The sequence below is a fragment of the Rhipicephalus microplus genome, chromosome 2, assembly GCF_043290135.1.
Source record: "Rhipicephalus microplus isolate Deutch F79 chromosome 2, USDA_Rmic, whole genome shotgun sequence".
Lineage (NCBI taxonomy): Eukaryota > Metazoa > Arthropoda > Arachnida > Ixodida > Ixodidae > Rhipicephalus > Rhipicephalus microplus.
The window spans coordinates 8450518-8475153 of NC_134701.1; the positions used below are offsets into that span (position 1 = coordinate 8450518).

The window sequence follows — 24636 nt, forward strand, 5'->3', positions numbered from 1 at the left end:
AGATATGTACTGATGGTGGTGAGAGTGGAGCTGGACTGTCTCCGTGGCGCAATTGGCTTGCGCGATCGGCTGTTAACCGAAAGGTTGAGGGTTCAGCCCAGTCGGTGGTGGTGTGGCGCTTTTTTTTCTTTGCGCTGATAGCTTTGAAGATATGTTCTGATGGTGGTGAGAGTAGAGCAAGACTGTCTCCGTGGCGCAATGGGCTAGCGCGATTGGCTGTTAACGGAAAGTTTGGAGTTTCGAGCCCTCCCGGGAGTGGTGTGTTGCTTTTTTTTCTTTTTGCTGATAGCTTTGAAGATATGTTCTGATGGTGGAGAGAGTGGAGTAGGACTATCTCTGTGGCGCAATTGGCTAGCGCGATTTCAGTGTTAACCGAAAGGTTGGAGGTTTGAGATCAACCGGTGGTGGTGCGGCGCTTTTTTTTCTTTGCGCTGATAGCTTTGAAGATATGTTCTGATGGTGGTGAGAGTGGAGCAAGACTGTCTCCGTGGCACATTGGGCTAGCGCGATCGGCTAGTAACCGAAAGGTTGGAGGTTTGAGCCCACCCGGTGGTGGTGCGGCGCTTTTTTTTCTTTGGGGTGATAGCTCTGAAGAAATGGTCTGACGGTGGTGAGAGTGGAGCACGACTGTCTCTGTGGCGCAATTGGCTAGCGCGATTGGCTGTTAACCGAAAGGTTGGAGGTTCGAGCCCACCCGGTGGTGGTGCGGTGCTTTTTTCTTTGGGCTGATAGCTTTGAAGATATGTTCTGATGGTGGTGAGAGTGCAGCAGGACTGTCGCCGTGGCGCAATTGGCTAGCGCGATCGGCTGTTAACCAAGAGGTTGGAGGTTCGAGCCCTCCCGGGGGTGGTGCGGCGCTTTTTTTTCTTTGGGCTGATAGCTTTGAAGATATGTTCTGATGGTGGTGAGAGTGGAGCAAGACTGTGTCCGTGGCGCAATGGGCTAGCGCGATCGGCTGTTAACCGAAAAGTTAGAGGTTCGAGCCCACCCGGTGGTTGTGCGGCGCTTGTTTTTCTGTGGGCTTATAGCTTTGAAGATATGTTCTGATGGTGGTGAGAGTGCAGCACGATTGTCTCCGTGGCGCAATTGGCTAGCGCGATCGGCTGTTAACCGAAAGGTTGGAGGTTCGAGCCCACCCAGTGATGGTGCGGCGCTTTTTTTTCTTTGTGCTGATAGCTTTGAAGATATGTTCTCATGGTGGTGAGAGTGGAGCAGGACTGTCTCCGTCGCGCAATTGGCTTGCGCGATCGGCTGTTAACCGAAAGGTTGAGGGTTCAGCCCACTCGGTGGTGGTGCGGCGCTTTTTTTCTTCGCGCTGATAGCTTTGAAGATATGTTCTGATGGTGGTGAGAGTGGAGCAAGACTGTCTCCGTGGCGCAATGGGCTAGCGCGATCGGCTGTTAACCGAAAGGTTGGAGTTTCGAGCCCTCCCGGGAGTGGTGTGTTGCTTTTTTATTTTTGCTGATAGCTTTGAAGATATGTTCTGATGGTGGTGAGAGTGGAGTAGGACTATCTCTGTGGCGCAATTGGCTAGCGCGATTTCAGTGTTAACCGAAAGGTTGGTGGTTTGAGCCCACCCGGTGGTGGTGCGGCGCTTTTTTTTCTTTGCGCTGATAGCTTTGAAGATATCTTCTGATGGTGGTGAGAGCCGAGCAAGACTGCCTCCGTGGCGCAATGGGCTAGCGCGATCGGCTATTAACCGAAAAGTTGGAGTTTCGAGCCCTCCCGGGAGTGGTGTGTTGCTTTTTCTTTGCGGTAATAGCTTTGAAGATATGTTCTGATGGTGGCGAGAGTGGAGCAGGACTGTCTTCGTGGCGCAATTGGCTAGCGCGATCGGCTGTTATCCGAAAGGTTGGAGGTTTGAGCCCACCCGGTGGTGGTGCGGCGGTTTTTTTCTTTGGAGTGATAGCTATGAAGAAATGGTCGGACGGTGGTGAGAGTAGAGCAGGACTGTCTCCGTGGCGCAATGGGCTAGCGCGATCGGCTGTTAACTGAAAGGTTGGAGGTTCGAGCCCACCCGGTGGTGGTGCGGCGCTTTTTTTTCTTTGGGGTGATAGCTCTGAAGAAATGGTCCTACGGTGGTGAGAGTGGAGCACGACTGTCTTCGTGGCGCAATAGGCTAGTACGATCGGCTGTTAACCGAAAGGTTGGAGTTTCGAGCCCACCCGCTGGTGGTGCGGCGCTTTTTTTTCTTTGGGCTGATAGCTTTGAAGATATGTTCTGATGGTGGTGAGAGTAGAGCATGCTGTCTCCATGGCGCAATTGGCTAGCGCGATCGGCTGTTAACCGAAAGGTTGGAGTTTCGAGCCCTCCCGGGAGAGGTGTGTTGCTTCTTTTCTTTGCGCTGATAGCTTTGAAGATGTGTTCTGATGGTGGTGAGAGTGGAGCACGACTGTCTCCGTGGCGCAGTTCGCTAGCGCGATCGGCTGTTAACCGAAAGGTTGGAGGTTAGAGCCCACCCGGTGGTGGTGCGGCGCTTTTTTTTCTTTGTGCTGATAGCTTTGAAGATATGTTCTTATGGTGGTGAGAGTGGAGCAGGACAGTCTTCGTGGCGCAATTGGCTAGCGCGATCGGCTGTTAACCGAATCGTCGGAGGTTCGAGCCCTCCCGGTGGTGGTGTTGCGCTTTTTTTTCTTTGGGCTGATAGCTTTGAAGATATGTTTTGATGGTGGCGAGAGTGGAGCTGGACTGTCTCCGTGGCGCAATTGGCTTGCGCGATCGGCTGTGAGCCGAAAGGTTGGAGGTTCGAGCCCACCCGGTGGTGGTGCGGCGCTTTTTTTTCTTTGCGCTGATAGCTTTGAAGATATGTTCTGATGGTGGTGAGAGTAGAGCAAGACTGTCTCCGTGGCGCAATGGGCTAGCGCGATTGGCTGTTAACCGAAAGGTGGGAGTTTCGAGCCCTCCCGGGAGTGGTGTGTTGCTTTTTTCTTTGCGGTAATTGCTTTGAAGATATGTTCTGATGGTGGTGAGAGTGGAGCAGGACTGTCTTCGTGGCGCAATTGGCTAGCGCGATCGGCTGTTATCCGAAAGGTTGGAGGTTTGAGCCCACCCGGTGGTGGTGCGGCGCTTTTTTTTTCTTTGGGGTGACAGCTCTCAAGAAATGGTCTGATGGTGGTGAGAGTGGAGCAGGACTGTCTCCGTGGCGCAATGGGCTAGCGCGATCGGCTGTTAACCGAAAGGTTGGAGGTTCGAGCCCACCCGGTTGTGGTGCGGTGCTTTTTTTTCTTTGGGCTGATAGCTTTGAAGATATGTTCTGATGGTGGTGAGAGTGGAGCAGGACTGTCTCCGTGGCGCAATAGGCTAGCGCGATCGGCTGTTAACTGAAAGGTTGGAGTTTCGAGCCCACTGGGAGTGGTGTGTTGCTTTTTTATTGCGCTGAAAGCTTTGAAGATATGTTCTGATGGTGGTGAGAGTGCAGCACGATTGTCTCCGTGGCGCAATTGGCTAGCGCGATCGGCTGTTAACCGAAAGGTTGAAGGTTCGAGCCCACCCGGTGATGGTGCGGCGCTTTTTTCTTTGTGCTGATAGCTTTGAAGATATGTACTGATGGTGGTGAGAGTGGAGCTGGACTGTCTCCGTGGCGCAATTGGCTTGCGCGATCGGCTGTTAACCGAAAGGTTGAGGGTTCAGCCCAGTCGGTGGTGGTGTGGCGCTTTTTTTTCTTTGCGCTGATAGCTTTGAAGATATGTTCTGATGGTGGTGAGAGTAGAGCAAGACTGTCTCCGTGGCGCAATGGGCTAGCGCGATTGGCTGTTAACGGAAAGTTTGGAGTTTCGAGCCCTCCCGGGAGTGGTGTGTTGCTTTTTTTTCTTTTTGCTGATAGCTTTGAAGATATGTTCTGATGGTGGAGAGAGTGGAGTAGGACTATCTCTGTGGCGCAATTGGCTAGCGCGATTTCAGTGTTAACCGAAAGGTTGGAGGTTTGAGATCAACCGGTGGTGGTGCGGCGCTTTTTTTTCTTTGCGCTGATAGCTTTGAAGATATGTTCTGATGGTGGTGAGAGTGGAGCAAGACTGTCTCCGTGGCACATTGGGCTAGCGCGATCGGCTGGTAACCGAAAGGTTGGAGGTTTGAGCCCACCCGGTGGTGGTGCGGCGCTTTTTTTTCTTTGGGGTGATAGCTCTGAAGAAATGGTCTGACGGTGGTGAGAGTGGAGCACGACTGTCTCTGTGGCGCAATTGGCTAGCGCGATTGGCTGTTAACCGAAAGGTTGGAGGTTCGAGCCCACCCGGTGGTGGTGCGGTGCTTTTTTCTTTGGGCTGGTAGCTTTGAAGATATGTTCTGATGGTGGTGAGAGTGCAGCAGGACTGTCTCCGTGGCGCAATTGGCTAGCGCGATCGGCTGTTAACCAAGAGGTTAGAGGTTCGAGCCCTCCCGGGGGTGGTGCGGCGCTTTTTTTTCTTTGGGCTGATAGCTTTGAAGATATGTTCTGATGGTGGTGAGAGTGGAGCAAAACTGTGTCCGTGGCGCAATGGGCTAGCGCGATCGGCTGTTAACCGAAAAGTTAGAGTTTCGAGCCCACCCGGTGGTTGTGCGGCGCTTGTTTTTCTGTGGGCTTATAGCTTTGAAGATATGTTCTGATGGTGGTGAGAGTGCAGCACGATTGTCTCCGTGGCGCAATTGGCTAGCGCGTTCGGCTGTTAACCGAAAGGTTGGAGGTTCGAGCCCACCCGGTGATGGTGTGGCGCTTTTTTTCTTTGTGCTGATAGCTTTGAAGATATGTTCTCATGGTGGTGAGAGTGGAGCAGGACTGTCTCCGTGGTGCAATTGACTAGCGCGATTGGCTGTTAACCGAAAGGTTGGAGGTTCGAGCCCACCCGCTGGTGGTGCGGTGCTTTTTTTTCTTTGGGCTGATAGCTTTGAAGATATGTTCTTATGGTGGTGAGAGTGGAGCAGGACTGTCTCCGTAGCGCAATTGGCTAGCGCGATCAGCTGTTAACCGAAAAGTCGGAGGTTTGAGCCCACCCTGTGGTGGTGTGGCGCTTTTTTTTCTTTGGGCTAATAGCTTTGAAGATATGTACTGATGGTGGTGAGAGTGGAGCTGGACTGTCTCCGTCGCGCAATTGGCTTGCGCGATCGGCTGTTAACCGAAAGGTTGAGGGTTCAGCCCACTCGGTGGTGGTGCGGCGCTTTTTTTCTTCGCGCTGATAGCTTTGAAGATATGTTCTGATGGTGGTGAGAGTAGAGCAAGACTGTCTCCGTGGCGCAATGGGCTAGCGCGATCGGCTGTTAACCGAAAGGTTGGAGTTTCGAGCCCTCCCGGGAGTGGTGTGTTGCTTTTTTCTTTTTGCTGATAGCTTTGAAGATATGTTCTGATGGTGGTGAGAGTGGAGTAGGACTATCTCTGTGGCGCAATTGGCTAGCGCGATTTCAGTGTTAACCGAAAGGTTGGTGGTTTGAGCCCACCCGGTGGTGGTGCGGCGCTTTTTTTCTTTGCGCTGATAGCTTTGAAGATATGTTCTGATGGTGGTGAGAGCGGAGCAAGACTGCCTCCGTGGCGCAATGGGCTAGCGCGATCGGCTATTAACCGAAAGGTTGGAGTTTCGAGCCCTCCCGGGAGTGGTGTGTTGCTTTTTCTTTGCGGTAATAGCTTTGAAGATATGTTCTGATGGTGGCGAGAGTGGAGCAGGACTGTCTTCGTGGCGCAATTGGCTAGTGCGATCGGCTGTTATCCGAAAGGTTGGAGGTTTGAGCCCACCCGGTGGTGGTGCGGCGGTTTTTTTCTTTGGAGTGATAGCTCTGAAGAAATGGTCGGACGGTGGTGAGAGTAGAGCAGGACTGTCTCCGTGGCGCAATGGGCTAGCGCGATCGGCTGTTAACCGAAAGGTTGGAGGTTCGAGCCCACCCGGTGGTGGTGCGGCGCTTTTTTTTCTTTGGGGTGATAGCTCTGAAGAAATGGTCCTACGGTGGTGAGAGTGGAGCACGACTGTCTTCGTGGCGCAATAGGCTAGTACGATCGGCTGTTAACCGAAAGGTTGGAGTTTCGAGCCCACCCGCTGGTGGTGCGGCGCTTTTTTTTCTTTGGGCTGATAGCTTTGAAGATATGTTCTGATGGTGGTGAGAGTAGAGCATGCTGTCTCCGTGGCGCAATTGGCTAGCGCGATCGGCTGTTAACCGAAAGGTTGGAGTTTCGAGCCCTCCCGGGAGAGGGGTGTTGCTTCTTTTCTTTGCGCTGATAGCTTTGAAGATATGTTCTGATGGTGGTGAGAGTGGAGCACGACTGTCTCCGTGGCGCAGTTCGCTAGCGCGATCGGCTGTTAACCGAAAGGTTGGAGGTTAGAGCCCACCCGGTGGTGGTGCGGCGCTTTTTTTTCTTTGGGGTGATAGCTCTGAAGAAATGGTCTGACGGTGGTGAGAGTGGAGCACGACTGTCTCTGTGGCGCAATGGGCTAGCGCGATCGGCTGTTAACCGAAAGGTTGGAGGTTCGAGCCCACCCGGTTGTGGTGCGGTGCTTTTTTTTCTTTGGGCTGATAGCTTTGAAGATATGTTCTGATGGTGGTGAGAGTGGAGCAGGACCGTCTCCGTGGCGCAATAGGCTAGCGCGATCGGCTGTTAACTGAAAGGTTGGAGTTTCGAGCCCACTGAGAGTGGTGTGTTGCTTTTTTATTGCGCTGAAAGCTTTGAAGATATGTTCTGATGGTGGTGAGAGTGCAGCACGATTGTCTCCGTGGCGCAATTGGCTAGCGCGATCGGCTGTTAACCGAAAGGTTGAAGGTTCGAGCCCACCCGGTGATGGTGCGGCGCTTTTTTCTTTGTGCTGATAGCTTTGAAGATATTTACTGATGGTGGTGAGAGTGGAGCTGGACTGTCTCCGTGGCGCAATTGGCTTGCGCGATCGGCTGTTAACCGAAAGGTTGAGGGTTCAGCCCAGTCGGTGGTGGTGTGGCGCTTTTTTTTCTTTGCGCTGATAGCTTTGAAGATATGTTCTGATGGTGGTGAGAGTAGAGCAAGACTGTCTCCGTGGCGCAATGGGCTAGCGCGATTGGCTGTTAACGGAAAGTTTGGAGTTTCGAGCCCTCCCGGGAGTGGTGTGTTGCTTTTTTTTCTTTTTGCTGATAGCTTTGAAGATATGTTCTGATGGTGGAGAGAGTGGAGTAGGACTATCTCTGTGGCGCAATTGGCTAGCGCGATTTCAGTGTTAACCGAAAGGTTGGAGGTTTGAGATCAACCGGTGGTGGTGCGGCGCTTTTTTTTCTTTGCGCTGATAGCTTTGAAGATATGTTCTGATGGTGGTGAGAGTGGAGCAAGACTGTCTCCGTGGCACATTGGGCTAGCGCGATCGGCTGGTAACCGAAAGGTTGGAGGTTTGAGCCCACCCGGTGGTGGTGCGGCGCTTATTTTTCTTTGGGGTGATAGCACTGAAGAAATGGTCTGACGGTGGTGAGAGTGGAGCACGACTGTCTCTGTGGCGCAATTGGCTAGCGCGATTGGCTGTTAACCGAAAGGTTGGAGGTTCGAGCCCACCCGGTGGTGGTGCGGTGCTTTTTTCTTTGGGCTGGTAGCTTTGAAGATATGTTCTGATGGTGGTGAGAGTGCAGCAGGACTGTCTCCGTGGCGCAATTGGCTAGCGCGATCGGCTGTTAACCAAGAGGTTAGAGGTTCGAGCCCTCCCGGGGGTGGTGCGGCGCTTTTTTTTCTTTGGGCTGATAGCTTTGAAGATATGTTCTGATGGTGGTGAGAGTGGAGCAAGACTGTGTCCGTGGCGCAATGGGCTAGCGCGATCGGCTGGTAACCGAAAAGTTAGAGGTTCGAGCCCACCCGGTGGTTGTGCGGCGCTTGTTTTTCTGTGGGCTTATAGCTTTGAAGATATGTTCTGATGGTGGTGAGAGTGCAGCACGATTGTCTCCGTGGCGCAATTGGCTAGCGTGATCGGCTGTTAACCGAAAGGTTGGAGGTTCGAGCCCACCCGGTGATGGTGTGGCGCTTTTTTTCTTTGTGCTGATAGCTTTGAAGATATGTTCTCATGGTGGTGAGAGTGGAGCAGGACTGTCTCCGTGGTGCAATTGACTAGCGCGATTGGCTGTTAACCGAAAGGTTGGAGGTTCGAGCCCACCCGCTGGTGGTGCGGTGCTTTTTTTTCTTTGGGCTGATAGCTTTGAAGATATGTTCTTATGGTGGTGAGAGTGGAGCAGGACTGTCTCCGTAGCGCAATTGGCTAGCGCGATCAGCTGTTAACCGAAAAGTCGGAGGTTTGAGCCCACCCTGTGGTGGTGTGGCGCTTTTTTTTCTTTGGGCTAATAGCTTTGAAGATATGTACTGATGGTGGTGAGAGTGGAGCTGGACTGTCTCCGTCGCGCAATTGGCTTGCGCGATCGGCTGTTAACCGAAAGGTTGGAGGTTCGAGCCCACCCGGTGATGGTGTGGCGCTTTTTTTCTTTGTGCTGATAGCTTTGAAGATATGTTCTCATGGTGGTGAGAGTGGAGCAGGACTGTCTCCGTGGTGCAATTGACTAGCGCGATTGGCTGTTAACCGAAAGGTTGGAGGTTCGAGCCCACCCGCTGGTGGTGCGGTGCTTTTTTTTCTTTGGGCTGATAGCTTTGAAGATATGTTCTTATGGTGGTGAGAGTGGAGCAGGACTGTCTCCGTAGCGCAATTGGCTAGCGCGATCAGCTGTTAACCGAAAAGTCGGAGGTTTGAGCCCACCCTGTGGTGGTGTGGCGCTTTTTTTTCTTTGGGCTAATAGCTTTGAAGATATGTACTGATGGTGGTGAGAGTGGAGCTGGACTGTCTCCGTCGCGCAATTGGCTTGCGCGATCGGCTGTTAACCGAAAGGTTGAGGGTTCAGCCCACTCGGTGGTGGTGCGGCGCTTTTTTTCTTCGCGCTGATAGCTTTGAAGATATGTTCTGATGGTGGTGAGAGTAGAGCAAGACTGTCTCCGTGGCGCAATGGGCTAGCGCGATCGGCTGTTAACCGAAAGGTTGGAGTTTCGAGCCCTCCCGGGAGTGGTGTGTTGCTTTTTTCTTTTTGCTGATAGCTTTGAAGATATGTTCTGATGGTGGTGAGAGTGGAGTAGGACTATCTCTGTGGCGCAATTGGCTAGCGCGATTTCAGTGTTAACCGAAAGGTTGGTGGTTTGAGCCCACCCGGTGGTGGTGCGGCGCTTTTTTTCTTTGCGCTGATAGCTTTGAAGATATGTTCTGATGGTGGTGAGAGTGGAGCAAGACTGTCTCCGTGGCGCAATGGGCTAGCGCGATCGGCTGTTAACCGAAAGGTTGGAGTTTCGAGCCCTCCCGGGAGTGGTGTGTTGCTTTTTTCTTTTTGCTGATAGCTTTGAAGATATGTTCTGATGGTGGTGAGAGTGGAGTAGGACTATCTCTGTGGCGCAATTGGCTAGCGCGATTTCAGTGTTAACCGAAAGGTTGGTGGTTTGAGCCCACCCGGTGGTGGTGCGGCGCTTTTTTTCTTTGCGCTGATAGCTTTGAAGATATGTTCTGATGGTGGTGAGAGTGGAGCAGGACTGTCTTCGTGGCGCAATTGGCTAGTGCGATCGGCTGTTATCCGAAAGGTTGGAGGTTTGAGCCCACCCGGTGGTGGTGCGGCGGTTTTTTTCTTTGGAGTGATAGCTCTGAAGAAATGGTCGGACGGTGGTGAGAGTAGAGCAGGACTGTCTCCGTGGCGCAATGGGCTAGCGCGATCGGCTGTTAACCGAAAGGTTGGAGGTTCGAGCCCACCCGGTGGTGGTGCGGCGCTTTTTTTTCTTTGGGGTGATAGCTCTGAAGAAATGGTCCTACGGTGGTGAGAGTGGAGCACGACTGTCTTCGTGGCGCAATAGGCTAGTACGATCGGCTGTTAACCGAAAGGTTGGAGTTTCGAGCCCACCCGCTGGTGGTGCGGCGCTTTTTTTTCTTTGGGCTGATAGCTTTGAAGATATGTTCTGATGGTGGTGAGAGTAGAGCATGCTGTCTCCGTGGCGCAATTGGCTAGCGCGATCGGCTGTTAACCGAAAGGTTGGAGTTTCGAGCCCTCCCGGGAGAGGGGTGTTGCTTCTTTTCTTTGCGCTGATAGCTTTGAAGATATGTTCTGATGGTGGTGAGAGTGGAGCACGACTGTCTCCGTGGCGCAGTTCGCTAGCGCGATCGGCTGTTAACCGAAAGGTTGGAGGTTAGAGCCCACCCGGTGGTGGTGCGGCGCTTTTTTTTCTTTGGGGTGATAGCTCTGAAGAAATGGTCTGACGGTGGTGAGAGTGGAGCACGACTGTCTCTGTGGCGCAATGGGCTAGCGCGATCGGCTGTTAACCGAAAGGTTGGAGGTTCGAGCCCACCCGGTTGTGGTGCGGTGCTTTTTTTTCTTTGGGCTGATAGCTTTGAAGATATGTTCTGATGGTGGTGAGAGTGGAGCAGGACCATCTCCGTGGCGCAATAGGCTAGCGCGATCGGCTGTTAACTGAAAGGTTGGAGTTTCGAGCCCACTGAGAGTGGTGTGTTGCTTTTTTATTGCGCTGAAAGCTTTGAAGATATGTTCTGATGGTGGTGAGAGTGCAGCACGATTGTCTCCGTGGCGCAATTGGCTAGCGCGATCGGCTGTTAACCGAAAGGTTGAAGGTTCGAGCCCACCCGGTGATGGTGCGGCGCTTTTTTCTTTGTGCTGATAGCTTTGAAGATATTTACTGATGGTGGTGAGAGTGGAGCTGGACTGTCTCCGTGGCGCAATTGGCTTGCGCGATCGGCTGTTAACCGAAAGGTTGAGGGTTCAGCCCAGTCGGTGGTGGTGTGGCGCTTTTTTTTCTTTGCGCTGATAGCTTTGAAGATATGTTCTGATGGTGGTGAGAGTAGAGCAAGACTGTCTCCGTGGCGCAATGGGCTAGCGCGATTGGCTGTTAACGGAAAGTTTGGAGTTTCGAGCCCTCCCGGGAGTGGTGTGTTGCTTTTTTTTCTTTTTGCTGATAGCTTTGAAGATATGTTCTGATGGTGGAGAGAGTGGAGTAGGACTATCTCTGTGGCGCAATTGGCTAGCGCGATTTCAGTGTTAACCGAAAGGTTGGTGGTTTGAGCCCACCCGGTGGTGGTGCGGCGCTTTTTTTCTTTGCGCTGATAGCTTTGAAGATATGTTCTGATGGTGGTGAGAGTGGAGCAGGACTGTCTTCGTGGCGCAATTGGCTAGTGCGATCGGCTGTTATCCGAAAGGTTGGAGGTTTGAGCCCACCCGGTGGTGGTGCGGCGGTTTTTTTCTTTGGAGTGATAGCTCTGAAGAAATGGTCGGACGGTGGTGAGAGTAGAGCAGGACTGTCTCCGTGGCGCAATGGGCTAGCGCGATCGGCTGTTAACCGAAAGGTTGGAGGTTCGAGCCCACCCGGTGGTGGTGCGGCGCTTTTTTTTCTTTGGGGTGATAGCTCTGAAGAAATGGTCCTACGGTGGTGAGAGTGGAGCACGACTGTCTTCGTGGCGCAATAGGCTAGTACGATCGGCTGTTAACCGAAAGGTTGGAGTTTCGAGCCCACCCGCTGGTGGTGCGGCGCTTTTTTTTCTTTGGGCTGATAGCTTTGAAGATATGTTCTGATGGTGGTGAGAGTAGAGCATGCTGTCTCCGTGGCGCAATTGGCTAGCGCGATCGGCTGTTAACCGAAAGGTTGGAGTTTCGAGCCCTCCCGGGAGAGGGGTGTTGCTTCTTTTCTTTGCGCTGATAGCTTTGAAGATATGTTCTGATGGTGGTGAGAGTGGAGCACGACTGTCTCCGTGGCGCAGTTCGCTAGCGCGATCGGCTGTTAACCGAAAGGTTGGAGGTTAGAGCCCACCCGGTGGTGGTGCGGCGCTTTTTTTTCTTTGGGGTGATAGCTCTGAAGAAATGGTCTGACGGTGGTGAGAGTGGAGCACGACTGTCTCTGTGGCGCAATGGGCTAGCGCGATCGGCTGTTAACCGAAAGGTTGGAGGTTCGAGCCCACCCGGTTGTGGTGCGGTGCTTTTTTTTCTTTGGGCTGATAGCTTTGAAGATATGTTCTGATGGTGGTGAGAGTGGAGCAGGACCATCTCCGTGGCGCAATAGGCTAGCGCGATCGGCTGTTAACTGAAAGGTTGGAGTTTCGAGCCCACTGAGAGTGGTGTGTTGCTTTTTTATTGCGCTGAAAGCTTTGAAGATATGTTCTGATGGTGGTGAGAGTGCAGCACGATTGTCTCCGTGGCGCAATTGGCTAGCGCGATCGGCTGTTAACCGAAAGGTTGAAGGTTCGAGCCCACCCGGTGATGGTGCGGCGCTTTTTTCTTTGTGCTGATAGCTTTGAAGATATTTACTGATGGTGGTGAGAGTGGAGCTGGACTGTCTCCGTGGCGCAATTGGCTTGCGCGATCGGCTGTTAACCGAAAGGTTGAGGGTTCAGCCCAGTCGGTGGTGGTGTGGCGCTTTTTTTTCTTTGCGCTGATAGCTTTGAAGATATGTTCTGATGGTGGTGAGAGTAGAGCAAGACTGTCTCCGTGGCGCAATGGGCTAGCGCGATTGGCTGTTAACGGAAAGTTTGGAGTTTCGAGCCCTCCCGGGAGTGGTGTGTTGCTTTTTTTTCTTTTTGCTGATAGCTTTGAAGATATGTTCTGATGGTGGAGAGAGTGGAGTAGGACTATCTCTGTGGCGCAATTGGCTAGCGCGATTTCAGTGTTAACCGAAAGGTTGGAGGTTTGAGATCAACCGGTGGTGGTGCGGCGCTTTTTTTTCTTTGCGCTGATAGCTTTGAAGATATGTTCTGATGGTGGTGAGAGTGGAGCAAGACTGTCTCCGTGGCACATTGGGCTAGCGCGATCGGCTGGTAACCGAAAGGTTGGAGGTTTGAGCCCACCCGGTGGTGGTGCGGCGCTTATTTTTCTTTGGGGTGATAGCACTGAAGAAATGGTCTGACGGTGGTGAGAGTGGAGCACGACTGTCTCTGTGGCGCAATTGGCTAGCGCGATTGGCTGTTAACCGAAAGGTTGGAGGTTCGAGCCCACCCGGTGGTGGTGCGGTGCTTTTTTCTTTGGGCTGGTAGCTTTGAAGATATGTTCTGATGGTGGTGAGAGTGCAGCAGGACTGTCTCCGTGGCGCAATTGGCTAGCGCGATCGGCTGTTAACCAAGAGGTTAGAGGTTCGAGCCCTCCCGGGGGTGGTGCGGCGCTTTTTTTTCTTTGGGCTGATAGCTTTGAAGATATGTTCTGATGGTGGTGAGAGTGGAGCAAGACTGTGTCCGTGGCGCAATGGGCTAGCGCGATCGGCTGTTAACCGAAAAGTTAGAGGTTCGAGCCCACCCGGTGGTTGTGCGGCGCTTGTTTTTCTGTGGGCTTATAGCTTTGAAGATATGTTCTGATGGTGGTGAGAGTGCAGCACGATTGTCTCCGTGGCGCAATTGGCTAGCGCGATCGGCTGTTAACCGAAAGGTTGGAGGTTCGAGCCCACCCGGTGATGGTGTGGCGCTTTTTTTCTTTGTGCTGATAGCTTTGAAGATATGTTCTCATGGTGGTGAGAGTGGAGCAGGACTGTCTCCGTGGTGCAATTGACTAGCGCGATTGGCTGTTAACCGAAAGGTTGGAGGTTCGAGCCCACCCGCTGGTGGTGCGGTGCTTTTTTTTCTTTGGGCTGATAGCTTTGAAGATATGTTCTTATGGTGGTGAGAGTGGAGCAGGACTGTCTCCGTAGCGCAATTGGCTAGCGCGATCAGCTGTTAACCGAAAAGTCGGAGGTTTGAGCCCACCCTGTGGTGGTGTGGCGCTTTTTTTTCTTTGGGCTAATAGCTTTGAAGATATGTACTGATGGTGGTGAGAGTGGAGCTGGACTGTCTCCGTCGCGCAATTGGCTTGCGCGATCGGCTGTTAACCGAAAGGTTGAGGGTTCAGCCCACTCGGTGGTGGTGCGGCGCTTTTTTTCTTCGCGCTGATAGCTTTGAAGATATGTTCTGATGGTGGTGGGAGTAGAGCAAGACTGTCTCCGTGGCGCAATGGGCTAGCGCGATCGGCTGTTAACCGAAAGGTTGGAGTTTCGAGCCCTCCCGGGAGTGGTGTGTTGCTTTTTTCTTTTTGCTGATAGCTTTGAAGATATGTTCTGATGGTGGTGAGAGTGGAGTAGGACTATCTCTGTGGCGCAATTGGCTAGCGCGATTTCAGTGTTAACCGAAAGGTTGGTGGTTTGAGCCCACCCGGTGGTGGTGCGGCGCTTTTTTTCTTTGCGCTGATAGCTTTGAAGATATGTTCTGATGGTGGTGAGAGCGGAGCAAGACTGCCTCCGTGGCGCAATGGGCTAGCGCGATCGGCTATTAACCGAAAGGTTGGAGTTTCGAGCCCTCCCGGGAGTGGTGTGTTGCTTTTTCTTTGCGGTAATAGCTTTGAAGATATGTTCTGATGGTGGCGAGAGTGGAGCAGGACTGTCTTCGTGGCGCAATTGGCTAGTGCGATCGGCTGTTATCCGAAAGGTTGGAGGTTTGAGCCCACCCGGTGGTGGTGCGGCGGTTTTTTTCTTTGGAGTGATAGCTCTGAAGAAATGGTCGGACGGTGGTGAGAGTAGAGCAGGACTGTCTCCGTGGCGCAATGGGCTAGCGCGATCGGCTGTTAACCGAAAGGTTGGAGGTTCGAGCCCACCCGGTGGTGGTGCGGCGCTTTTTTTTCTTTGGGGTGATAGCTCTGAAGAAATGGTCCTACGGTGGTGAGAGTGGAGCACGACTGTCTTCGTGGCGCAATAGGCTAGTACGATCGGCTGTTAACCGAAAGGTTGGAGTTTCGAGCCCACCCGCTGGTGGTGCGGCGCTTTTTTTTCTTTGGGCTGATAGCTTTGAAGATATGTTCTGATGGTGGTGAGAGTAGAGCATGCTGTCTCCGTGGCGCAATTGGCTAGCGCGATCGGCTGTTAACCGAAAGGTTGGAGTTTCGAGCCCTCCCGGGAGAGGGGTGTTGCTTCTTTTCTTTGCGCTGATAGCTTTGAAGATATGTTCTGATGGTGGTGAGAGTGGAGCACGACTGTCTCCGTGGCGCAGTTCGCTAGCGCGATCGGCTGTTAACCGAAAGGTTGGAGGTTAGAGCCCACCCGGTGGTGGTGCGGCGCTTTTTTTTCTTTGGGGTGATAGCTCTGAAGAAATGGTCTGACGGTGGTGAGAGTGGAGCACGACTGTCTCTGTGGCGCAATGGGCTAGCGCGATCGGCTGTTAACCGAAAGGTTGGAGGTTCGAGCCCACCCGGTTGTGGTGCGGTGCTTTTTTTTCTTTGGGCTGATAGCTTTGAAGATATGTTCTGATGGTGGTGAGAGTGGAGCAGGACCGTCTCCGTGGCGCAATAGGCTAGCGCGATCGGCTGTTAACTGAAAGGTTGGAGTTTCGAGCCCACTGAGAGTGGTGTGTTGCTTTTTTATTGCGCTGAAAGCTTTGAAGATATGTTCTGATGGTGGTGAGAGTGCAGCACGATTGTCTCCGTGGCGCAATTGGCTAGCGCGATCGGCTGTTAACCGAAAGGTTGAAGGTTCGAGCCCACCCGGTGATGGTGCGGCGCTTTTTTCTTTGTGCTGATAGCTTTGAAGATATTTACTGATGGTGGTGAGAGTGGAGCTGGACTGTCTCCGTGGCGCAATTGGCTTGCGCGATCGGCTGTTAACCGAAAGGTTGAGGGTTCAGCCCAGTCGGTGGTGGTGTGGCGCTTTTTTTTCTTTGCGCTGATAGCTTTGAAGATATGTTCTGATGGTGGTGAGAGTAGAGCAAGACTGTCTCCGTGGCGCAATGGGCTAGCGCGATTGGCTGTTAACGGAAAGTTTGGAGTTTCGAGCCCTCCCGGGAGTGGTGTGTTGCTTTTTTTTCTTTTTGCTGATAGCTTTGAAGATATGTTCTGATGGTGGAGAGAGTGGAGTAGGACTATCTCTGTGGCGCAATTGGCTAGCGCGATCGGCTGGTAACCGAAAGGTTGGAGGTTTGAGCCCACCCGGTGGTGGTGCGGCGCTTTTTTTTCTTTGCGCTGATAGCTTTGAAGATATGTTCTGATGGTGGTGAGAGTGGAGCAAGACTGTCTCCGTGGCACATTGGGCTAGCGCGATCGGCTGGTAACCGAAAGGTTGGAGGTTTGAGCCCACCCGGTGGTGGTGCGGCGCTTATTTTTCTTTGGGGTGATAGCACTGAAGAAATGGTCTGACGGTGGTGAGAGTGGAGCACGACTGTCTCTGTGGCGCAATTGGCTAGCGCGATTGGCTGTTAACCGAAAGGTTGGAGGTTCGAGCCCACCCGGTGGTGGTGCGGTGCTTTTTTCTTTGGGCTGGTAGCTTTGAAGATATGTTCTGATGGTGGTGAGAGTGCAGCAGGACTGTCTCCGTGGCGCAATTGGCTAGCGCGATCGGCTGTTAACCAAGAGGTTAGAGGTTCGAGCCCTCCCGGGGGTGGTGCGGCGCTTTTTTTTCTTTGGGCTGATAGCTTTGAAGATATGTTCTGATGGTGGTGAGAGTGGAGCAAGACTGTGTCCGTGGCGCAATGGGCTAGCGCGATCGGCTGTTAACCGAAAAGTTAGAGGTTCGAGCCCACCCGGTGGTTGTGTGGCGCTTGTTTTTCTGTGGGCTTATAGCTTTGAAGATATGTTCTGATGGTGGTGAGAGTGCAGCACGATTGTCTCCGTGGCGCAATTGGCTAGCGCGATCGGCTGTTAACCGAAAGGTTGGAGGTTCGAGCCCACCCGGTGATGGTGTGGCGCTTTTTTTCTTTGTGCTGATAGCTTTGAAGATATGTTCTCATGGTGGTGAGAGTGGAGCAGGACTGTCTCCGTGGTGCAATTGACTAGCGCGATTGGCTGTTAACCGAAAGGTTGGAGGTTCGAGCCCACCCGCTGGTGGTGCGGTGCTTTTTTTTCTTTGGGCTGATAGCTTTGAAGATATGTTCTTATGGTGGTGAGAGTGGAGCAGGACTGTCTCCGTAGCGCAATTGGCTAGCGCGATCAGCTGTTAACCGAAAAGTCGGAGGTTTGAGCCCACCCTGTGGTGGTGTGGCGCTTTTTTTTCTTTGGGCTTATAGCTTTGAAGATATGTACTGATGGTGGTGAGAGTGGAGCTGGACTGTCTCCGTCGCGCAATTGGCTTGCGCGATCGGCTGTTAACCGAAAGGTTGAGGGTTCAGCCCACTCGGTGGTGGTGCGGCGCTTTTTTTCTTCGCGCTGATAGCTTTGAAGATATGTTCTGATGGTGGTGGGAGTAGAGCAAGACTGTCTCCGTGGCGCAATGGGCTAGCGCGATCGGCTGTTAACCGAAAGGTTGGAGTTTCGAGCCCTCCCGGGAGTGGTGTGTTGCTTTTTTCTTTTTGCTGATAGCTTTGAAGATATGTTCTGATGGTGGTGAGAGTGGAGTAGGACTATCTCTGTGGCGCAATTGGCTAGCGCGATTTCAGTGTTAACCGAAAGGTTGGTGGTTTGAGCCCACCCGGTGGTGGTGCGGCGCTTTTTTTCTTTGCGCTGATAGCTTTGAAGATATGTTCTGATGGTGGTGAGAGCGGAGCAAGACTGCCTCCGTGGCGCAATGGGCTAGCGCGATCGGCTATTAACCGAAAGGTTGGAGTTTCGAGCCCTCCCGGGAGTGGTGTGTTGCTTTTTCTTTGCGGTAATAGCTTTGAAGATATGTTCTGATGGTGGCGAGAGTGGAGCAGGACTGTCTTCGTGGCGCAATTGGCTAGTGCGATCGGCTGTTATCCGAAAGGTTGGAGGTTTGAGCCCACCCGGTGGTGGTGCGGCGGTTTTTTTCTTTGGAGTGATAGCTCTGAAGAAATGGTCGGACGGTGGTGAGAGTAGAGCAGGACTGTCTCCGTGGCGCAATGGGCTAGCGCGATCGGCTGTTAACCGAAAGGTTGGAGGTTCGAGCCCACCCGGTGGTGGTGCGGCGCTTTTTTTTCTTTGGGGTGATAGCTCTGAAGAAATGGTTATACGGTGGTGAGAGTGGAGCACGACTGTCTTCGTGGCGCAATAGGCTAGTACGATCGGCTGTTAACCGAAAGGTTGGAGTTTCGAGCCCACCCGCTGGTGGTGCGGCGCTTTTTTTTCTTTGGGCTGATAGCTTTGAAGATATGTTCTGATGGTGGTGAGAGTAGAGCATGCTGTCTCCGTGGCGCAATTGGCTAGCGCGATCGGCTGTTAACCGAAAGGTTGGAGTTTCGAGCCCTCCCGGGAGAGGGGTGTTGCTTCTTTTCTTTGCGCTGATAGCTTTGAAGATATGTTCTGATGGTGGTGAGAGTGGAGCAAGACTGTCTCCGTGGCACATTGGGCTAGCGCGATCGCCTGGTAACCGAAAGGTTGGAGGTTTGAGCCCACCCGGTGGTGGTGCGGCGCTTTTTTTTCTTTGGGGTGATAGCTCTGAAGAAATGGTCTGACGGTGGTGAGAGTGGAGCACGACTGTCTCTGTGGCGCAATTGGCTAGCGCGATTGGCTGTTAACCGAAAGGTTGGAGGTTCGAGCCCACCCGGTGGTGGTGCGGTGCTTTTTTCTTTGGGCTGATAGCTTTGAAGATATGTTCTGATGGTGGTGAGAGTGCAGCAGGACTGTCTCCGTGGCGCAATTGGCTAGCGCGATCGGCTGTTAACCAAGAGGTTGGAGGTTCGAGCCCTCCCGGGGGTGGTGCGGCGCTTTTTTTTCTTTGGGCTGATAGCTTTGAAGATATGTTCTGATGGTGGTGAGAGTGGAGCAAGACTGTGTCCGTGGCGCAATGGGCTAGCGCGATCGGCTGTTAACCGAAAAGTTAGAGGTTCGAGCCCACCCGGTGGTTGTGCGGCGCTTGTTTTTCTGTGGGCTTATAGCTTTGAAGATATGTTCTGATGGTGGTGAGAGTGCAGCACGATTGTCTCCGTGGCGCAATTGGCTAGCGCGATCGGCTGTTAACCGAAAGGTTGGAGGTTCGAGCCCACCCAGTGATGGTGCGGCGCTTTTTTTTCTTTGTGCTGATAGCTTTGAAGATATGTTCTCATGGTGGTGAGAGTGGAGCAGGACTGTCTCCGTCGCGCAATTGGCTTGCGCGATCGGCTGTTAACCGAAAGGTTGAGGGTTCAGCCCACTCGGTGGTGGTGCGGCGCTTTTTTTCTTCGCGCTGATAGCTTTGAAGATATGTTCTGATGGTGGTGAGAGTAGAGCAAGACTGTCTCCGTGGCGCAATGGGCTAGCGCGATCGGCTGTTAACCGAAAGGTTGGAGTTTCGAGCCCTCCCGGGAGTGGTGTGTTGCTTTTTTATTTTTGCTGATAGCTTTGAAGATATGTTCTGATGGTGGTGAGAGTGGAGTAGGACTATCTCTGTGGCGCAATTGGCTAGCGCGATTTCAGTGTTAACCGAAAGGTTGGTGGTTTGAGCCCACCCGGTGGTGGTGCGGCGCTTTTTTTTCTTTGCGCTGATAGCTTTGAAGATATCTTCTGATGGTGGTGAGAGCGGAGCAAGACTGCCTCCGTGGCGCAATGGGCTAGCGCGATCGGCTATTAACCGAAAAGTTGGAGTTTCGAGCCCTCCCGGGAGTGGTGTGTTGCTTTTTCTTTGCGGTAATAGCTTTGAAGATATGTTCTGATGGTGGCGAGAGTGGAGCAGGACTGTCTTCGTGGCGCAATTGGCTAGCGCGATCGGCTGTTATCCGAAAGGTTGGAGGTTTGAGCCCACCCGGTGGTGGTGCGGCGGTTTTTTTCTTTGGAGTGATAGCTATGAAGAAATGGTCGGACGGTGGTGAGAGTAGAGCAGGACTGTCTCCGTGGCGCAATGGGCTAGCGCGATCGGCTGTTAACCGAAAGGTTGGAGGTTCGAGCCCACCCGGTGGTGGTGCGGCGCTTTTTTTTCTTTGGGGTGATAGCTCTGAAGAAATGGTCCTACGGTGGTGAGAGTGGAGCACGACTGTCTTCGGGCGCAATAGGCTAGTACGATCGGCTGTTAACCGAAAGGTTGGAGTTTCGAGCCCACCCGCTGGTGGGGCGGCGCTTTTTTTTCTTTGGGCTGATAGCTTTGAAGATATGTTCTGATGGTGGTGAGAGTAGAGCATGCTGTCTCCATGGCGCAATTGGCTAGCGCGATCGGCTGTTAACCGAAAGGTTGGAGTTTCGAGCCCTCCCGGGAGAGGTGTGTTGCTTCTTTTCTTTGCGCTGATAGCTTTGAAGATGTGTTCTGATGGTGGTGAGAGTGGAGCACGACTGTCTCCGTGGCGCAGTTCGCTAGCGCGATCGGCTGTTAACCGAAAGGTTGGAGGTTAGAGCCCACCCGGTGGTGGTGCGGCGCTTTTTTTTCTTTGTGCTGATAGCTTTGAAGATATGTTCTTATGGTGGTGAGAGTGGAGCAGGACAGTCTTCGTGGCGCAATTGGCTAGCGCGATCGGCTGTTAACCGAATCGTCGGAGGTTCGAGCCCTCCCGGTGGTGGTGTTGCGCTTTTTTTTCTTTGGGCTGATAGCTTTGAAGATATGTTTTGATGGTGGCGAGAGTGGAGCTGGACTGTCTCCGTGGCGCAATTGGCTTGCGCGATCGGCTGTGAGCCGAAAGGTTGGAGGTTCGAGCCCACCCGGTGGTGGTGCGGCGCTTTTTTTTCTTTGCGCTGATAGCTTTGAAGATATGTTCTGATGGTGGTGAGAGTAGAGCAAGACTGTCTCCGTGGCGCAATGGGCTAGCGCGATTGGCTGTTAACCGAAAGGTTGGAGTTTCGAGCCCTCCCGGGAGTGGTGTGTTGCTTTTTTCTTTGTTGTAATAGCTTTGAAGATATGTTCTGATGGTGGTGAGAGTGGAGCAGGACTGTCTTCGTGGCGCAATTGGCTAGCGCGATCGGCTGTTATCCGAAAGGTTGGAGGTTTGAGCCCACCCGGTGGTGGTGCGGCGCTTTTTTTTTCTTTGGGGTGACAGCTCTCAAGAAATGGTCTGATGGTGGTGAGAGTGGAGCAGGACTGTCTCCGTGGCGCAATGGGCTAGCGCGATCGGCTGTTAACCGAAAGGTTGGAGGTTCGAGCCCACCCGGTTGTGGTGCGGTGCTTTTTTTTCTTTGGGCTGATAGCTTTGAAGATATGTTCTGATGGTGGTGAGAGTGAAGCAGGACTGTCTCCGTGGCGCAATAGGCTAGCGCGATCGGCTGTTAACTGAAAGGTTGGAGTTTCGAGCCCACTGGGAGTGGTGTGTTGCTTTTTTATTGCGCTGAAAGCTTTGAAGATATGTTCTGATGGTGGTGAGAGTGCAGCACGATTGTCTCCGTGGCGCAATTGGCTAGCGCGATCGGCTGTTAACCGAAAGGTTGAAGGTTCGAGCCCACCCGGTGATGGTGCGGCGCTTTTTTCTTTGTGCTGATAGCTTTGAAGATATGTACTGATGGTGGTGAGAGTGGAGCTGGACTGTCTCCGTGGCGCAATTGGCTTGCGCGATCGGCTGTTAACCGAAAGGTTGAGGGTTCAGCCCAGTCGGTGGTGGTGTGGCGCTTTTTTTTTTTGCGCTGATAGCTTTGAAGATATGTTCTGATGGTGGTGAGAGTAGAGCAAGACTGTCTCCGTGGCGCAATGGGCTAGCGCGATTGGCTGTTAACGGAAAGTTTGGAGTTTCGAGCCCTCCCGGGAGTGGTGTGTTGCTTTTTTTTCTTTTTGCTGATAGCTTTGAAGATATGTTCTGATGGTGGAGAGAGTGGAGTAGGACTATCTCTGTGGCGCAATTGGCTAGCGCGATTTCAGTGTTAACCGAATGGTTGGAGGTTTGAGATCAACCGGTGGTGGTGCGGCGCTTTTTTTTCTTTGCGCTGATAGCTTTGAAGATATGTTCTGATGGTGGTGAGAGTGGAGCAAGACTGTCTCCGTGGCACATTGGGCTAGCGCGATCGGCTGGTAACCGAAAGGTTGGAGGTTTGAGCCCACCCGGTGGTGGTGCGGCGCTTTTTTTTCTTTGGAGTGATAGCTCTGAAGAAATGGTCTGACGGTGGTGAGAGTGGAGCACGACTGTCTCTGTGGCGCAATTGGCTAGCGCGATTGGCTGTTAACCGAAAGGTTGGAGGTTCGAGCCCACCCGGTGGTGGTGCGGTGCTTTTTTCTTTGGGCTGGTAGCTTTGAAGATATGTTCTGATGGTGGTGAGAGTGCAGCAGGACTGTCTCCGTGGCGCAATTGGCTAGCGCGATCGGCTGTTAACCAAGAGGTTAGAGGTTCGAGCCCTCCCGGGGGTGGTGCGGCGCTTTTTTTTCTTTGGGCTGATAGCTTTGAAGATATGTTCTGATGGTGGTGAGAGTGGAGCAAGACTGTGTCCGTGGCGCAATGGGCTAGCGCGATCGGCTGTTAACCGAAAAGTTAGAGGTTCGAGCCCACCCGGTGGTTGTGCGGCGCTTGTTTTTCTGTGGGCTTATAGCTTTGAAGATATGTTCTGATGGTGGTGAGAGTGCAGCACGATTGTCTCCGTGGCGCAATTGGCTAGCGCGATCGGCTGTTAACCGAAAGGTTGGAGGTTCGAGCCCACCCGGTGATGGTGTGGCGCTTTTTTTCTTTGTGCTGATAGCTTTGAAGATATGTTCTCATGGTGGTGAGAGTGGAGCAGGACTGTCTCCGTGGTGCAATTGACTAGCGCGATTGGCTGTTAACCGAAAGGTTGGAGGTTCGAGCCCACCCGCTGGTGGTGCGGTGCTTTTTTTTCTTTGGGCTGATAGCTTTGAAGATATGTTCTTATGGTGGTGAGAGTGGAGCAGGACTGTCTCCGTAGCGCAATTGGCTAGCGCGATCAGCTGTTAACCGAAAAGTCGGAGGTTTGAGCCCACCCTGTGGTGGTGTGGCGCTTTTTTTTCTTTGGGCTAATAGCTTTGAAGATATGTACTGATGGTGGTGAGAGTGGAGCTGGACTGTCTCCGTCGCGCAATTGGCTTGCGCGATCGGCTGTTAACCGAAAGGTTGAGGGTTCAGCCCACTCGGTGGTGGTGCGGCGCTTTTTTTCTTCGCGCTGATAGCTTTGAAGATATGTTCTGATGGTGGTGAGAGTAGAGCAAGACTGTCTCCGTGGCGCAATGGGCTAGCGCGATCGGCTGTTAACCGAAAGGTTGGAGTTTCGAGCCCTCCCGGGAGTGGTGTGTTGCTTTTTTCTTTTTGCTGATAGCTTTGAAGATATGTTCTGATGGTGGTGAGAGTGGAGTAGGACTATCTCTGTGGCGCAATTGGCTAGCGCGATTTCAGTGTTAACCGAAAGGTTGGTGGTTTGAGCCCACCCGGTGGTGGTGCGGCGCTTTTTTTTCTTTGGTCTAGCTCTGAAGAAATGTTCTGATGGTGGTGAGAGTGGAGCATGACAGTCTTCGTGGCGCAATTGGCTAGCGCGATTGGCTGTTAACCGAAAGGTTGGAGTTTCGAGCCCTCCCGGGAGTGGTGTGTTGGTTTTTTCTTTGCGGTAATAGCTTTGAAGATATGTTCTGATGGTGGTGAGAGTGGAGCAGGACTGTCTTCGTGGCGCAATTCGCTAGCGCGACCGGCTGTTATCCGAAAGATTGGAGGTTTGAGCCCACCCGGTGGTGGTGTGGCACTTTTTTTTCTTTTTGGTGATAGCTCTGAAGAAATGGTCTGACGGTGGTGATAGTGGAGCACGACTGTCTCTGTGGCGCAATTGGCTAGCGCGATCGGCTGTTACCCGAAAGGTTGGAGGTTCGAGCCCACCCGGTGGTGGTGCGGCGCTTTTTTTTCTTTGCGCTGCTAGCTTTGAAGATATGTTCTGATGGTGGTGAGAGTGGAGCTGGACTGTTTCCGTGGCGCAATTGGCTTGCGCGATCGGCTGTTAACCGAAAAGTTGGAGTTTCGAGCCCGCCCGGTGGTGGTGCGGCGCTTTTTTTTGGGCTGATAGCTTTGAAGAAATGTTCTGATGGTGGTGAGAGTAGAGCAGGACTGTCTCCGTGGCGCAATTGGCTAGCGCGATCGGCTGGTAACCGAAGGGTTTGAGTTTCGAGCCCTCCCGGGAGTGGTGTGTTGCTTCTTTTCTTTGCGCTGATAGCTTTGAAGATATGTTCTGATGGTGGTTAGAGTGGAGCACGACTGTCTCCGTGGCGCAGTTCGCTAGCGCGATCGGCTGTTAACCGAAAGGTTGGAGGTTCGAGCCCACCCGGTGGTGGTGCGGCGCTTTTTTTTCTTTGTGCTGATAGCTTTGAAGTTATGTTCTCATGGTGGTGAGAGTGGAGCAGGACTGTCTCCGTGGCGCAATTGGCTAGCGCGATTGGCTGTTAACCGAAAGGTTGGAGGTTCGAGCCCACCCGGTGGTGGTGCGGTGCTTTTTTTTCTTTGGGCTGATAGCTTTGAAGATATGTTCTTATGGTGGTGAGACTGGAGCAAGACTGTCTCCGTGGCGCAATTGGCTAACGCGATCGGCTGTTAACCGAAAAGTCGGAGGTTTGAGCCCACCCGGTGGTAGTGTGGCGATTTTTTTTCTTTGGGCTGATAGCTTTGAAGATATGTTCTGATGGTGGTGAGATTGGAGCACGATTGTCTCCGTGGCGCAATTGGCTAGCGGGATCGGCTGTTAACCGAAAGGTTGGAGGTTCGAGCCCACCCGGTGGTGGTGCGGCGCTTTTTTTTCTTTGGGCTGATAGCTTTGAAGATATGTGTCTGATGGTGGTGAGAGCGGAGCACGACTGTCTCTGTTGCGCAATTGGCTAGCGCGATCGGCTGTTAACCGAAAGGTTGGAGTTTCGAGCCCTCCCGGGAGTGGTGTGTTGCTTTTTTCTTTGCGCTGATAGCTTTGAAGATATGTTCTGATGGTGGTGAGAGTGGAGTAGGACTATCTCCGTGATGCAATTGG

At 52.8% G+C, this 24636-nt stretch overlaps 2 non-coding genes across 2 annotated transcripts; both read left to right on the plus strand.

Annotated features, from left to right (window-relative positions):
• The first annotated feature begins 4605 nt into the window (after nucleotides 1–4605).
• On the plus strand, nucleotides 4606–4679 carry TRNAN-GUU (transfer RNA asparagine (anticodon GUU)). The gene has a single exon. It is a non-coding gene; the product is annotated as a tRNA-Asn (tRNA).
• A 13757-nt stretch (nucleotides 4680–18436) lies between these two features.
• TRNAN-GUU (transfer RNA asparagine (anticodon GUU)) lies at nucleotides 18437–18510 on the plus strand. Its single transcript has one exon. It is a non-coding gene; the product is annotated as a tRNA-Asn (tRNA).
• Nucleotides 18511–24636: the final 6126 nt, after the last annotated feature.